The following is a 16,874-nucleotide window of genomic DNA, read 5'->3' on the forward strand; positions in this document are numbered from 1 at the left end:
TTAGCGAAGAGCTGGAGCGAGGGGCTGTGGATGGTGTTGGGCACCTCTCCCATTGCACTGAGCATTATGTGCTACAACAAATGGAGAACGTGGGCAAACAATACGCTTTATATTCCATTTATTAAAGAGTAGAGACTACGACTATTGTAACAACAAGTTTAGTAAAAGCAATACTGATCTCCTCATTCAGGGCTGTTTTCATAGAATTGTACAATCATTTCGTTGGAAAAGACCTTTAAGGCCATTGAGTCCAACCATTAACCCAACACCACCAAGTCCACCTCTAACCCATGTCCTCAAGAACCTCATCTCCGCATCTGTTCAACCCCTCCAGGGATGGCAGGGGAAAGAAAAACAACATTTTCTTAACACTTAGAGAAGGAAGCAACACTGAATAAAATCACATAATTTGCTTGTTTATCAGATCACCCTTCAAGTTCTTATCTTTGTCTTCCTTTGCCACCTATTTAAGTCCCATCTCCACATTGCAAGGACTTACTTCCATAAATTAAACTCTGGATTAGGAGAGGAGGCATATGTAAACCAAATGGGACAAGGTGCTACCAGTCCCACACCTGTACCCACAGCATGGGAAAGGTCAATGTGCACGAGAGCGACCGCTTCCCAACAGAAAGTGCCAGAGAGTTCCAGCACTAACCAAACTGATTCATAATAAAATTTAGAAAGAAAATAGAAGTAGTTACAGATACACAGAATACAGCTTAATGAACCTGCTCTTTGCTTAAGGAAATAAATATTGCCAATAGAGATTTGAGCATCAAGACCAATTACGAATCTACGAAGGGCCCTGTCCTCATATCATTCGAGCAGAGGAATTTAAGAAGTGACTAAAAAAAGAATCTTCAGCTACTTAAGTGTTGCTTATTCTCAAGATGAGTAACTACATATTTTAAATTAGAAGGGTGATTCCGACTTCAGCTCTCATTAAACAAGACACAATTTCACAGGAGTGACCACGTGGCAAAAACATTCAGACTCACTTTGGTGCCAAACCCAGACCACGAGGAATTCAAGTCACTGCAGCCGTCGGGAGGAATGCGATCAACCTCCAGAAAAAGGGGAGGTCGAGCTTCTGGGTGATACAGGATTTAAATTCTGGTTTCTATGTGAACTGGATGCAGCTGCTCACCCAGACCTGAGAGCAGGAGCTGCAACCACCAACAGCTCAGGCTGTGAAGAACCACAGAACTCCCAGAATAATCACAGCTTAGTTATTCCTTTGTCAATCCATTAACACAAAACCCTACCGAACACTAACTTTCACAACCAAATGGCCTATTCTGTTGACCTTCTTTTAATCAACAATTAATGATACGTTTCAAATACTTTTTAATATGAAAAAAATCTGTGTAAACGATGCATGTCCTCTTTTTGTTGGTTTGTTTTTTTTTTTTTAAAAAGGTCTATTTCAGATATTTTCTTGAGATAAAAAGAAAATTAATATTAAAACACAGTGTTGATTACATAAGCGATCTTAATTAAAACTATAATACAAAGTTACTTTAAACTAGACTAGAAACTTATTCAAGGGGAAAAAAAAACAATAGTTATTTTCTTAAGGAAAAAACAAATAGCTCTAAATGTCCATGTTTCCATAGAGACAACCTCTATCCTTTTGTGCTTACTAATCTCTGTCAATCAATACTTTATGGTAATTGTTTCCATGGTAATTGCAACTATAATAATCCCCCTTTTCAGTATAAAAGCAAAAACAAAACAACTTGGGAAACGCAGACCGTGTCTGTGACAGCAACAGCAGAACACGCTCCTTTGTCTTGATTAAAAGAATTTACAACTTTGTGCTTAATTAACACAGCTGGAGTTCACAGCTTAGGTGAAGTCTCACAGGGAATTTGAGGACCCTCCACCACAGCCACAAAAAGTTACATCTTCAGTAAAATTATCTTTTGGTTTTTAATTTTTTGTCCTAGCCTCAACTTACTGTTCTGATCATTAAAAAAAGGGAGCTACGAATTTTACTGCCTTTTTCAAAGAAAGAGACGTCACTCTCCAAAGGGTTAAATCTCCAAGCAGCGGGGCAAAGGTAACATCAGGTAACACAAATTTCATCAATATAGAGATCAGCAATTAGCAGCTAGCTAAAAAGGAAATTACCGACAATACTTAAGGAAAATACTCCCCCCGAATTAGGACCAATTTAGCAATTTCTGATAGCTTTCCATGTGAACCAAGGAGAGCAACAGTATGGAAATTAATTATGTTGATTATGTACTTGATTACAGCGCATTATACAAGCGCTGTTCCCATGGCAGCGTGACCTGTGTCAGCGCTCGTGGCACAAACCTTGGCCAGAAAAATTCAGCAGTTCGGAAACTCCAGGTTGGCTGGGTCCTTCCCGACAAAGAAACCCGGCACATTTATTTTCCGGTTAAAACACCTAGAAAAATGGGAGATGTGGCACTCGGCTGAGCTGGCTGCTTTAGCTGTGCTGTATTTAAACAAGTGAAAATGGAATATAAAACTGGTACCTGCCCGAGTTTACGTTTGTGAGTGTGTGTGGGCTCATCCGTATTCACGGCTCTGAAAAGAGCTCAGCTTGTCGCTCTTAGGGAAGGATGGCACCTAAACCTGAGCCTAAAAACTGTATTTTAATATTTTTGTTAATCATGGAAAAAAGAAAAAGAAAAAAGAAAGCATGCTTGGCAGGGAGAAGAGTAGAAAGGATCGAATTGTTTATGTAACATTCTACATGACACAAAATTCTTCCAACTCGCTCAGAGGTTTAAACCCTACCTTAACCTAAGCTTGAGTCAGGGATTACATGGTGGCATCATCAGTGGCATCAGCAGCTCACGGTTGTTGGCCAGAGCACAGAGGGCCAGGAGGGAGCACACAAACAGCTGTCATGGCCCCTCTGAACCACAGAATTCACATAAATCACAGCCTGGTCATCACTGACTAAGCTACGTTAGAAGAAAGTCAATAACACGCCCGCATGAGCTAAATGAGCCTTTGGTGCCACCTCTCCAAGTGTTGGGAGGAAGGTCCAGAGATCTGTTTGATCAAGCATGGAGCCAGATGCTTTGCGTTTGCCATCCCTTTAAAATGACGATGAATCTTTTAAATCAACAGCTAAACTGTAAAAGCACGACGGAAACTTTGGGGGGGTTTGGGGAAATCCTGCGGGCACAGAAAAGGCCGATTCCGCTTCAGCAGTAGGTCACCTGCTGCGGCGCTGAAGTTGCCACCAAAGCCCTGAAGACACAGAGCTGCCGAGTCCAATTCGTCACCCGGTGCCGCGGAGCGTGTCGGGGCCGACCCCGTGGAGCTCTGCCCGCTGCACACAACGCAACGTCGGGCCCAAAAAATGAGAAAGTGTGGGCAGGAGGAAAACTGTGAAGCTGTTTTTGTAACTTCATGCACATTTTATGAGCCCTTCTCTTGAGACAAGAGACTAAAATTGGCGCAGAATTTGGGTTTCTCAGTTGCTTGGGTGATTGAGAGCCCTTTGCTGAAACAGTTGCAACCCGGGTGGATATATCTGAATTGTCTGGCAGTTCGCTATTTCATATGTTATATATACACACACATATTTATATGTATATACATAATTATTTTTATATGCATATATATCTCTATACTTCTATTTTTAAAGTTCCTACCTGCTTACCAGCCTCTAACTCTACTGGTTTCTTTGGGAAGGAATTTTTCATCACACAGGCATAAAGAAGGAAACTACCAAGCCCCATGTCTGGCAATTAGAAACTTCTCCATAGATGTAGGGAGCCTGTAAAAATGCTAAATATATAAAAACTATGAAAATACATATTCCGCATATACTACGAAAACACAAAATCTGTATTTAACCAAGTATATTCTAATGTCATACTTAAACTCTTTATGGCAAAGCTGTTTTCAAAAGTCATTTAAATACTCTAAGAAGTAGAATAAAACATTGGAGTTTGGTTCTTTCAGTGTCAATGGGTCAGAACACAGAGTGCACATGAATCCTTAAAAATAAAGGTTTGAACAGGTTAAATATATAAAAAGCACCATTAACTACTGTGGCAATTCCACTATGGTATTCCCTATATTTGTAAATATATATATATATTCTATATAGTGCACTAAAGGAATGATAATTTGCCCTGTTAAAGGCCTCATCCTGCTCCCACCAATGTCAAAGGGACTTTTGTCATTGACTGCAGTGACAGCAAAACTGTCCCTTAAATGTTTAATAAACCCCTCTGTGCTATAAGGCTCAACAAATATGCAGGTTTCCTTTGCTGGTATTATTTCATTCTAAAATTAAATTCTTTAGTTCAGAATTCTTAAAATCTAAATTAAAACGAATGCTTCTGTGTTATCTATTTTGAATGAAAAGCTTGTTTGTAAAGAAACTCACAAGTTTCTGCATGAAATCCAGCAAAGGGCAGCAAAAACCTGGAAACGTTGAGGTGGAAAATTTCTTTGACTCAGGACCCTGCTCCAGCAGGAGAGGAGAACCCGCCATCCAAAGGGAAAAACAACAGCTACGAACAGCAAATAAAAATACCCAGTGGGTCTGTTCCGTAACAAGAAGTATCCTGGGTATAGCTCTACGCTTCACTCCACTCCAAAATGCCACAGAAATAGCACAGCACAATGGTTTTATAACAGCGCTGGAAGCTCCCAGTTGTTCCATTTTTACAAATGTATACAATCATGTTACATTTTAAAAGCCAGCCAAGAAATTCGATGGGTTTTTATCTTAAATTGTTGATTTAAGAGGGAAGAACTCCTGTAAAACTCCACTTCAATGATGGAGAATCTTCCCTGGCAAGCTACTTCAGTGTGCCGTGGTTTATATTAACATTATCTCGTTCAAGTTCCATTAGAAAGATGTTCCCTGTGCATTTTTCCTGAGAATTATAATGCTTTCAGCCCCACTTTGATAGGCCAAATCTATTAAAAAAACCCCCCACCAACCAAACTCTGAACTACATATGCTTGTCCTCTTGAAGTTCTCATTATTGAAGGGCATTTTTCTTCCTCCTCCTCAGGTAGCAGATGGAGTAGTACAAATCGCACTTCAAAATATCCTTGAGAAATCATTTGAATAAATATAGCTCATTTTTAAAGCTGCAGATAGCAGAAATGTGAGGAGAAATACATCTGAGTACCTGTGCCGTACTGACAGTGAAGCAGCAGTGAAGACGTAATTCAAGAACTGATGACAAACAGCATGTGGCTGTATATGCTTATATAAAAGTAATAAATACTTTTCTTATCCCACCAGAAAATCAGCCTTTGTGTTAAAATGGATGACACCGGAGAGCGTAATAGTGAGTTGTGTAGAGCAAGGTGAAGATTGGTGACTTTGCTTTACAACAACGGTAGAAAAGAAGAGAGACTTCCAACCCAAGATGTTAATCAAAAAGACTTCCAACCCAAGACGTCTATTGAAAAGCTAAATATAAAGAGCCATTATCTTTATCAAATACTGTATATAATCTAGATACAGCCAATGTTGACAGCTCAGAACACTCTTTGGGTTTGCCCTTGCTTCCCAAGCTGACGACCAAGAAATCACCAAGGCACTTCTGCCATCTTGCATCCTGCTGCTCACCATGAGGACCTCACACATATTTGAGTTGCACCGAGGATGTTCCTCACCCCAGCAGTTTCCTGCTGGGTTGCAAGAGGACTGGAGGGCATTGCCTTTGGCAATAATACAGAATATGAACTCCAAGGTGCATTAGGCAGACCCACAGAACAGAATCAATGCAACAGTCACTTATTTTGCTCTTCCAAACATTACTCGGTGAGCTCATTCCTCCCGTCTCCTCCTCCTCCCTCCTCCCCACCATGCACTCCAAACATCACCTTCAGGATTCTGCAGAGTGCGAGGGAGTTGATGGAAAACTCATCAACGATCTCTACTGAAGTTAATTTATGGATACAGGCAACTTTGATCTCAGGACACAGAACGAGAGCAGTTGCCTTTGATCCACGCGATCGATTGTTTTTGGCAACTCTGCCTTGGTTATGCAGTTAGTGAAGGGATTTACCTTTCTTCTTGGCTTGAAACGCCTTTTGCCAAATAAAATTTTGATCCCTTTTATGTCAATTATTTTGTGTTGAACATATTGACTCAAGTCTTTGTTGTGGGTGTTGCCAGGAGTGAAAACTTTTTCTACATCTCCTTCCTTTGAAGACGGTTTCAATATTAAGTATGAGTAAGCGGAAGATGAAGATGAGTCAGACCCATCACTCGACGAAGAGGCAGCGAGAGGGACTTTGAACTATAAGGATTGACATAGGAGCCCTCAAGTGCACCGGGAAAAACTTACCCAAATGCTTCTTGCAGCTGGAGGAATCACACTGGAAGCAGCCTCATGGAACACTGTATAGAACTCCTTCAAGGACTTACTGGATTTTCTCAATTCAATAAAAGAAAATGCACTTTTAGCTTAAAAGGAAGCATGCAAATCCTTACACAACCCCAAATATTTAAGCGATATCCAGTTTCTAGACTTGAAAAGCCCACAGGAGTTAAAAGACTTAATTTCTTCAGCATTTCTGCTGGATTTATTCCCTGAAGGCAAGTAAAATTTTCCTCAATTTCTCTCAACAGTACAAAAAAGTCTGAGAATTAATCAAAACTTGTAGTTCATTTTTCTCTCACTGCATACTAGAGACAAACACGCTTAACATCAACTTCACTATCTGACAATTTACTTAAAGCAAGAACAAGCTCAATTACTAATATTTATCTATGAACATAAATAAGTTATTCTTTTCAAGAAGGAGGTCAAATTTCCAACATAGCGATTAATCTTCCTGTTCACTGATTTGGTTAATCGTCACTAAACTTTCAGTTTTCAGGGAAAAAGAAAATTCCTTGCAAGAGGGCAGCAGATGCTGCACATCTGCAGGGAGGTAACTTCGGCCAGGACACACGCCTGGGACTCTTCTGTAATCATTTACCTTTCTTTCTCATGACTTGTTGCATACGCCCTCCTGTCAACCCCATTAAAGAAAAGAAGGGTTTAGTTTTCTAGTAATACCAATGTGATGATTCCCTTATAATCTCATTCTTTTTTTTTTTTCATACCACTCCAGGGGAAACTCAATCAGAACTGACAGCTCTTGGTATAAACAACAAAAAAAACCCCAGCAAAACAAAACTGAAGGATTCAATTGTAAGTGTTCTTGTGACAAACTAATACACCAGTACACTAACAGAGAATCATGGAATCACTTTGATTGGAAAAGACCCTCAGGATCATCAAGTCCAGCCATTACTCCACCCCTGTCACTACTCCACGTCCCTGAGAACCTCATCTCCGTCTGTTCAACCCCTCCAGAGACGGTGACTCCATCACTGCCCTGGGCAGCCTGTTCCAATGCCCAACAGCCCTTTGGGGAAGAAACTGTCCCCAACATCCAACCTCAACCTCCCCTGGTGCAACTTGAGGTCGTTTCCTCTCGTCCTGGCACTTGTTCCGACCCCTCCTGGCTCCAGGTTCCTTTCAGGCAGTTGAGAGATCAGAAGGTCTCCCCTCAGCTCCTGTTTTCCAGGATGAACCCCCCAGGTCCCTCAACCGCTCCCATCACACTTGTGCTCCAGCCCCTCAACCAGTTCCGTTCCCTCCTCTCAACTCGCTCCAGCACCTCAAGGGCTTCCTTGCCCTGAGGGGCCCAAAACTCAACCAAGGATTCAAGGTTAACATATGAAAGCCTCGGGTGCCATCTCTGCACTCTCTGTCAGATTCTCCCAGGTGGAAAATGCCACAACCACAGCAGGGAGGGGGCCGGGGAAGGCGACACAGCACCCACAAAGTGACGCCCCACGAGCAGAGAGATTTCACACGCGTCTCTTTTGCACGGCAGAACTCGGAGAGGACGGTGCCTTCAGATACTCTTCCTCACTTTCATGTTTCGACTCCCTTCCCAGCTTTAGACACCAAACGGTACAGAAAACCTGCTGCAGCACAAATCATCAGACGTCAGGCCACAGCGCCTGAGCTGACGTCAGTCCATGACCCCCTGCCCCGCTTTGTCTCCCTCCCTCCTCACTCCTCCTTCAGCCCTTTTGTCCTTCCCCTCCACACGTTTCCCTCTTCGCTGGCATCACTTCACCCTTTTCTTTTACCTCTAGGCTGTTTTCACATCTGCTGCCCTCCCTTCCCCGGTGTTTTTATCTACAGGTTCGCTCTGGGTTCAGCACGGCCATAAAAATCACTTTAATAGCATTGGAGAAGCTAATGCTTCTCCATTACAGCACAGCCAGCTCTGGCTTTCATCAGTTTTATTCAGGGTAGGACCAACTGAGCATAAGGCTGTTGCATCAGCAGAGTTGTTACTCAAAGGAGGAGAAACTGGGCCAGTCCCGTCCCACCTGCAACCACCGGGCAGCACCCGGCGGAGCCGCTCATGCCTGGAATGCACAATATTATTCGTAAAGGGAAACAATCCCCTTTCTGAAAAATAAAATGATTCCTCAAGCCTGTTTGCAATTCCAATCTTAATCCTTAGCATGTTTTTAAAAAGGCAGAAAGTAGCTGAGAGGGGCTGGTTAATCTATATGGAAATGAAGGGGATGCATATGGTGCGGCTCTGCCGAGGACCCTCACACGGCAACACGGAGCCGCTCCAGCTTTGTTCCGCAAATGTTCCGACTGCTATTTTCACGGGATGACGTCCGTAGTGTCATGGTTACGGCAACGCTGCAGAAAGCATCGCGCTCGCCGCTCCCCAAGGATGGAAGAGCTCACTGCCATAGCCTCCCTTCCCCCCGCTGCGCCAGCCCGGGGGACCCTGCATCTCGGGGGGACCCTGCACCCTGGGGAGACCCCGCATCCTGGGGCTGACCCCCAGCCTAAGGGGGACCCCGTATCCTTGGGGGAACCTGCATCCCATTGGGACCCCACATCCTGGGGCTGACCCTGCATCCTGGAGGGGACCCCGCATCCCAGGGGATGTTACAAGGGATCTGCAGCCCCTCATTAATTTAATGGTATTAGGCAGGAATCTCAGGGAAATTTGCACCAAGCGCTGTTGCTCAGTACAGTGGTATTTAACAACAGGATGTGCTGGTACACAGCTCTCATCATAATTTAATGGGCTTTGTTTATTAAAAAAGTTAGTCAGCACTTGTGAAGGCTCCTTAGCTGACTCCAAGCTGTGCTTATTAGTCTGTCATTTTTCAAAGTCCCCATTTCGTGCAGTAAAGAACAAGCCAGCAATATTCCCGGCTGTATGGACACTCAGTAATCTCTGTAAACTCTACCAAAGGTCTTTGAACCTTTTTTCCCTGAAATGTGTAATCCAAGCCTGTTCTACGTACTGTTTTCCCCCATTTACAAATACAAAACAACTGATTTTTCATCTGCCCAAAACATTACTGAGCTTAATAACAAAACAACAGATTTTGAGTACAGATAAGTAAACCTTATTCATGCAGAAATCTCATCAGTGGAGTTTCACGGTATTTTTTTCCTGTCAATATTTGCATATATCTCAATTCTTGTAAGCAACTGTATATCTTCATTTGCATTCCAAAAGACATCCCCTTTTCTGTCACCTGTTGGCGCTTCCTGAGAAGATTGCTCTGGTCAACCTTTTTCTTATCATGCAATTTTCTCATTTTTCACATTACCCAATAGTACTGTAATTTCACTATTACCTGTTTTCAAATCGGAATTGAAGAAGAGGTTGCTTTGGGGTGGGTTGTTTTTTGGGGCTTATTTTTGAGGTAATGACTCCCACCTGTGTCTTTCACGGTAGAAGGCAATAATTAAACTGCAGAATTTCAAGCCTTCTCTTGACACGACGGCTGCTTTCCCATTCTCAGACTCCCATTTTTCCCTCCATCACTATTCTTGCAATGACGAGCACCTGACAGCCATTAAATGTCAGCGCAGAAAACTGGCAGATCGATGGCAAATGACTAGTGAAATGCAGAGAAAGTCTGGCCACCCCCCCCCGACACAGTAGCAGAGTAAAAAACCAATTGGTTTTCAAATAAGTTTGAAAAGGGCAAAACCCACGCCAGGTTGTTTTCTGCTGGTTTTTGCCCTTTCCCCCCTTTTATTTGTTTTTTAATCCAAGTGCTCAAAGATGCTCATTCTTTGGCACAATCACCCAAAGGAAAACAACCCAAAGAAAAAAACCAACCTCAATTTCTGTTAAAATCTAAGTTTCAGACAATCAGCAGAACTTGGCATATTTGAAGAACACCATGAGATCCTTTGAGATCCTGAATTCAGGGTGCAAGAGAGGGAGTAGGTTCCACTAAGACCAAGACTGGTCCGTACTACTGGGCTTTGCTCCTACCTCCAAATAGGAATTTAATGAAATACATGGGGATATTTACATGACATGTAAGTTTTCCAGGATTTTTCAATACTTTTTTTTCCCATCTTGATTTCCTCTCATGTTTTCTTTATCAGTAAATCAGTGCGTGCATTGAGGAAAGCAAGACTGTCTACTGAAATAAAGCCAAGAAAAGTCAAATTCATTAAAGACAAAACATCCTAACGACACCCACATCACTCACTCTCAACCTTCACAAGATTCTGTCAGAATCAGACCCTACACAAGGAAAACACCTGCCGGAAAGCAATGCTGTTACACTTTAGGTCTTACCACCAGGTAAAATCTACTGATTTCTGGTGATTAAAGAGGAACAACTCCTGGCATTTCGCAAAGCGACTTGAAAGTCCGAGCACATAAACACACCAAACTGCAAGACAGAATGGAAATTTACACCTGAATAAATACTTTAAAATAACCCCATAATAATTATTTTATTGCTAGGCATTTATTATTACAGTACCTGGGTGCTGGCACCTCATTTAGTGTCTGTACAGCCACGGAACACCGGAAAGACACGGGAATCCAAATTTTTAGCATGCCCCTCACTGCTTCTTTAATCCCATGCCACCCTCTTCCTTATTTTAGCCAAGCTTTGGTACTTTTCCCTTGTAATTACTCATTAAACGTTCCCTGTCCCAAAGTACTCTGGATTTCTTTGGTTTCTTTGCAGCCACAGAGTACAGCACTGCCCGACTCTGTCATCATGGTTTAACAATTAACACCGGTAGCCTACATTTCTTTTTCAGGATATGTAAAATTTAAAAGCAATTCAAGTTTTCATTTCTATGTCTCTTTCAATTTTGTCCTGGTTTTGTTAAAAAACAAGTTTCTCTTTTAGTGAATTTGCCTGTCAGCTAAAGCCTTCATATTAACTGCATTTTCCTGGAGAACTAGATACATGTTTGGTAAACATAGCAATGGAATGCGAAGTTATTGATAAGCACGGATGGACATCTCACAAGAGGGACAACGAGAAACAGGTGACCAAGAAACTGACCAACTGTGTATAACATTCCATTCACGTGAATACGTCATATAAAAGTGGGAGATCACGAGGATCTCGACCCTTTTCTTTTCCCTTTTCGCCCCTTTTGCTTATGGTCGACATTAGGAGAGGACCTTGCAAGTCGTCCCTGCGAACTGAGGCCCAGTGAGAGACTGAATCCAGCTCCGGTTGGCTGCAGAGTCCAATCCAGGACTTTGGGTGCTGGCTCTGCAGTTGCTGAGACTTTCAAGATTGGTTTTGTATATTTTGTATTATTTTCTCTATTCTTATTAGTAGCATCAGTAAAACATATTTAGTTTTTCCAACTCTCTTCTCTCTGTCCTTCTTTTCCTCCCAATCGCCTGTCCTTAGTGGGAAGGGGGGAGAGGGCAGGGCAAAAGAGGGAAGGGGAGGTTAACAATACACCTGCCACGGTTTTATTGTCACCCCACAATCAAAATGCTCAACAAATTTCAATATCAAAAGGACACAAACCTTACATATTTAAAGGTCAAAACTTCCAATGTTATCTCTTCTAAAGCACTACAAATAACACTAAAAGTCCTTTTGTGTGTGTATGTGGTTTTAGGTGTCGTCTTCAACATTGTCCCTGGTAAGAATTATTGCTTAATGAAGAACGGGACGTTCTGAAATTGCTCCCTGTAGAGAATCCACTCCAATGAAAAGGAACAAATCAGAATTCATTCTCCAAAACGAATAAATGCCCAGAATAACTTCTCGTTATTGCTAACCCAGAGCAATACGCAATCATTTGCTACTGTTCTTGATTTGTCTGCATTAAACGTTACTACACATGCAGGCAACAGGATCCTGCCCATCTGAAAACGACAGAATTTGTTTAAAAATCAGGATCTCCATTCACAACCAGTAAAGATGCCAGAGCACAGCAGGGAGAGAACTATCCTATCCTATCCTATCCTATCCTATCCTATCCTATCCTATCCTATCCTATCCTATCCTATCCTATCCTGATGCAATACCCTTGCAACTCTCCATAATATAAATGACATTTAGAAGCTTGTAAGACATCTTGGTGACAGCTAAGAGAAATAATCTTTGTTTTTATCCTTGAAAATAGCAGGTAACTTCCATGACATACGTAATTAATTTAAAAAAAATATAATTTCTTAGTGGAAACTGCATGACTGTTTTACTGAATCAACTCCTAGGTGAGGGGACATATAACATGTCGCATGAAGCAAAGCAGCCATAAACTTGAGAGTGACAGAAAATAATGTTCATAATAAAATACTTAGAACATGAGTGTTACTAATAGAAAAGAAGGATGGCTTGGCTGGGGTTCACAGCACAAGTTCTATTAAATTAAAAATAAACCAATCAAGAAATACACGACTGAGGCTGGTACCTAAGTGATTACATTCATTCAGGCTGCCAGTTGCCTTGCAAGATGCATTATTAGCAAAATAAAACTTATTAAGGATGTAACATTGCTGTATTTCAAACCCTGGGTAGGTGTATGTTCAACTCTGTCCAGAGCAGCTGGCATCAAATTGAGGGATTATCCCCAAAATTATAATGAACCTTGTATAAAGTGTTTCTGGCTATCACAAAGAGATGCCATTTATTCTAGTCTGTAAGACAAGAGGAGGCCCAAGAATTAGATTAACAAGACAAAGATTGATACTTTAGGCAGAAACACAATTATGAAATGAAATCTTGCCTGTGAAAATCTTGGTGGTTTTGACATCAGAGGGCTGGACTTTCAGCCCTACATACGTCCCTGACCAACTGCACGTTCTCTGAAACAACAGGGGGAAAATAAATAAATAAATATATCTTCTGGCATGGATGGTAAACAGAATATAAATGTGTATTATTGAACTTCTCAATGAGATTACACAGAAACAGTTGCTGTACTCATAACAGTATTTTCATCTCTACAGCCAGATGCGGATGAGATCTGGGGACACAGGCGATAACTGAAATAATTCACCAATAATGCAAACAGGTGAAAATCCCCATGGGAGAGCTGTGCCCCTCACCAGCTTCTCAACCCAATCAAAAAATGGGTATTTCATTAACAATTATCAGCATTTCACAGGACACTACTTAAATAACTGGAATGAAGGAATTTCATTCGCACTGAAGTGCTACACAAGATGCAGCTACAATAGATTTAAAAACAAAAACAATCACCCCTTCTACGTAAACAACCTGGATACAATTGAGGGGGCACGAGACCATTAGGGAGATTTCCTCTTTGGGAGATCTTTTTTGCTTGTTGTTTGGGTTTTTTTGGTATTTTTGGTTGGTTGGTTGGTTTGTAGTGGTGGTGGTTTTTTTGTGGTTTTGTTTAGTTTAGTTTTGGGGTTTGTGGTTTGTTTTTAGGGGGTTTTTTGTGTGTTTTGTCTTGCGTTTTTTTGTGTTGTGGGATTTTTGTTTGGTTGCTTTTTTGTTTGTTTTATTAACAGGCCATGCCCTACATTAAAACCAGCATCCCCTTCATGCCTCACCACACTGGGGCTTTTCCTCCTCTCCATACGCATATATCCAACGCATTTCAATGTATAGCACAGAGGCTCCCACCAGACTCTGCCCCTCCTTGCTGACCCAATTTAAAGGTGGCAGCTACGAAATACAGACTCTATCGTTTCCATGGTCCCCTCATTAACTGCCATAGTAACCAGGTAGTAGCAGGTTTGTAGCCGGCCACCTCATCTTTTTATTTCAGTTAATATTCTTGAGGTGACAGTCTAAAGGCAACTCACGACACCAGTTGCCACATTCTGTATCATGCAAAAAAACTTCAACTTAATTGTAAGCAAAAGAGAAGAAATACGGGTGACAGATGCTGCCATGAAAGGGACAAAAATACTTGGAGAAACAGTCGCCGTGGTTTCTACCTTCTGTTTGAAGCAGAAGACTCATGTATCTGCTCCTGGAAGGGACCACGATCCAGGTCCAACAATCAGCGTCACCAGGTTCATGTCCCATATTCCTGGAGCTTCTCAGGGGACACCCAACTGGAAGGGGCTCCCAGCTGCACCCAGGGCCCTCCAGTCCCCACCTGGCTCTCAGGTTATGGAACCAGCCCCAAGTAAAAACCTGAGGATGAACGTCTGTGAACACTGGTTCCTCATCACTGTTCTCCTCTCCAGATTTGCTCTTACTGAGCCTCCTATTACCATTATTTGCTAACATGTAAACTAAGATATTAGGAACATTAGGAATTAGGAAACATTTCTTCCCAGAACGGGTTGTGAAGCATTGGAACAGGCTGCCCAGGGCAGTGGTGGAGTCACCATCCCTGGAGGGGCTGAACAGACAAAGATGAGGTTCTCAGGGTCATGGGGTAGTGACAGGGGTGGGTTATGGCTGGACTCGATCTTGAGGGTCTCTTCCAACCAAAATGATCTATAATAGCTTTTCCTATAGTCATCAAGGTGGCAGACCTTCAAGACCAAACTAAGCCTGAAGAACAGTAGAAGAACCTTGCAGAACTTCAAGAACCTTGCAGTAGAACAGCATTTTTTCTCATGGAAAACCTAAGAAGCCAATAACAGTTTCACTACTGTCAGTCCACAGCAGATGTTGTGCTGTCTCCTTCAAGTATGGCGCTTTTTTTTCTCCTCTAATTAAGGATCTACAGTTAAAAAGAGAAAATTTCACAGATTATCTCCTTCCACTGGAGAGAGAACTTTGGTGTCATCAGGGAGAGGGGATGCACACCACGGAGGTACTGCTAATGGAATTGAGCTTTCCCAACAACACAGATGATAAATATTTGGAGAAGGGATAGATCACAGCTGCACCTCTGAGTCAAAAGGGAAAAGAAAACCTAACAAATCAAATGAGCCACTGAAGAGACCTGGAGGATCTGAGATTTGCAGTGTGCCCTGGAGCTCCATCAGTCTGTCCCAGGATAGTCACCCTGTGGATAGGGAGGTTTGTCCTAGTGACATCTTGACACGTTTCACACCCCCACAGCGTGACCGTCAGGGCGACCAAAACAGGATCCGCGACCTGCGAAACTGCAACCATCAATCTTTCCAGCAATTATTTTCCACTCTGACCTACAGTTGGGAACAACAGACACACACGTAAGGTGCCTTACGCCTTCGCAGTGAGTACGGAGGGATTGACTTTAATCGCAATCACCCGCTGGACTTTGCACAGGGTAACTGCAAAACCAGAAACGCAAACAAAGAGATTTTTAAGGAAAAGAACTTCCATAAAATCAGTAATGTGGAAGCTGGAATCCTCCATTTTCACTGCACTATATACCCTCCCCAGCTTCTTTTCAGTGCAGATACAGCCTTGATACCTCACAGTCACTTGTACCAACACACACCAAATGGACCAAAGGTGGGAGGTTTAGTACAACAACATAGAGAACATCGTTACTCAGCAGTAGCGTTACCAGATGTCTCGTTTCTCTTGTTTTTGTGTAGTAGAATGCGATTTGTACTCAAATGCCTGCATAAAAAAGGGACTTTAAGTAGATAAATGAGTAACGTTGCTTGAGATAAATGTTCTTTTCTGTTCACTCACTCCTGCTATTTTACTGTACATGTTGTGTTGTCACAGATTTTTCAGTGCTGTCACAGCAGTTCCCCTGAATACTGACCATACCTCTTGTATGAGCAGAAATCCCCGTGAGCAATTTCAACACATCGTCTGGTCTCTTCCAACAGTGCAAAGCAGGTTCAGCTCAATGCAAAACTTTCCAGCCTTATTCAAAAAATTATTCCAGCTGAAGACCTTACAGCCTGGCCAGGCAACGGAGTTCAGTTCTCGTCATCCTTCATCCCACCGAAGCTTTTCCGGATCTCGACAGTCTCATCACCTCCTCTGCAGCAGGACTTGCTAATTACTTCTTGCCCTATCTGCAGCAGATGTAGAAAGAAGTTTCCTTCTCCTGAAACTTTTTATGTAACTAATTGCCTCAAGAGTGAATAATACCAATTATTTTAATCTTTCCTGATAGGCAATGTTTGTTATTTCTGCCATTTATTTTTTCAGATTCTCTCCAATTATTCTTCTCGCAGTGAGGTCCCTGAACTGGACACAGTTCTGCAGCTCTAATGTCACCACTCGCAGTAGTGAAAACTATCTCAAAACACCCACATTTTCTCAGAACAATAATATCAAGCACTGTGGTCAAAACCTCAAAAAAGCATCAGTTATCACTTGACTTCAGCCTGATCGTATTGCATTTAGCCATCTCCAGACCATTAGGATGACAACTAGAAATGCAATGTTTTGCTTTGTTGTTGTTCTATATATAGACTAAAAACAGCCACAAAAGCCAATGCCTTTCTGATGAATATCTTACCATGTTTCTTTCTGTCTGCTGCGTATTTTTCACAGGAAAATCCTGTAACATCTCATAAAAGTAACATGTGGAAATATAAGCAATTTGCTCTGAGGATGTTTCCTCGGGCTTCTCCAATGTTGTATTTGCCTTTCTGGACACAGGTTACAAGCAAAAATATTGCTAAGGCAGCCAAATAAAGATACATATTGCAAGAACAAGAAAATTTTTATTGTAACAGATTACAAT

The 16,874-nt window shown here is 42.0% G+C and overlaps 1 protein-coding gene across 3 annotated transcripts in view; it reads right to left on the reverse strand.

The window, feature by feature from the left end:
• PDE4B (phosphodiesterase 4B) overlaps positions 1-16,874 on the reverse strand; it is a 200,432-nt gene that overhangs the window by 118,865 nt on the left and 64,693 nt on the right. The window lies entirely within an intron of this gene.

Source organism: Patagioenas fasciata, chromosome 6, assembly GCF_037038585.1.
Source record: "Patagioenas fasciata isolate bPatFas1 chromosome 6, bPatFas1.hap1, whole genome shotgun sequence".
In the NCBI taxonomy this organism is placed as follows: Eukaryota; Metazoa; Chordata; class Aves; order Columbiformes; family Columbidae; genus Patagioenas; species Patagioenas fasciata.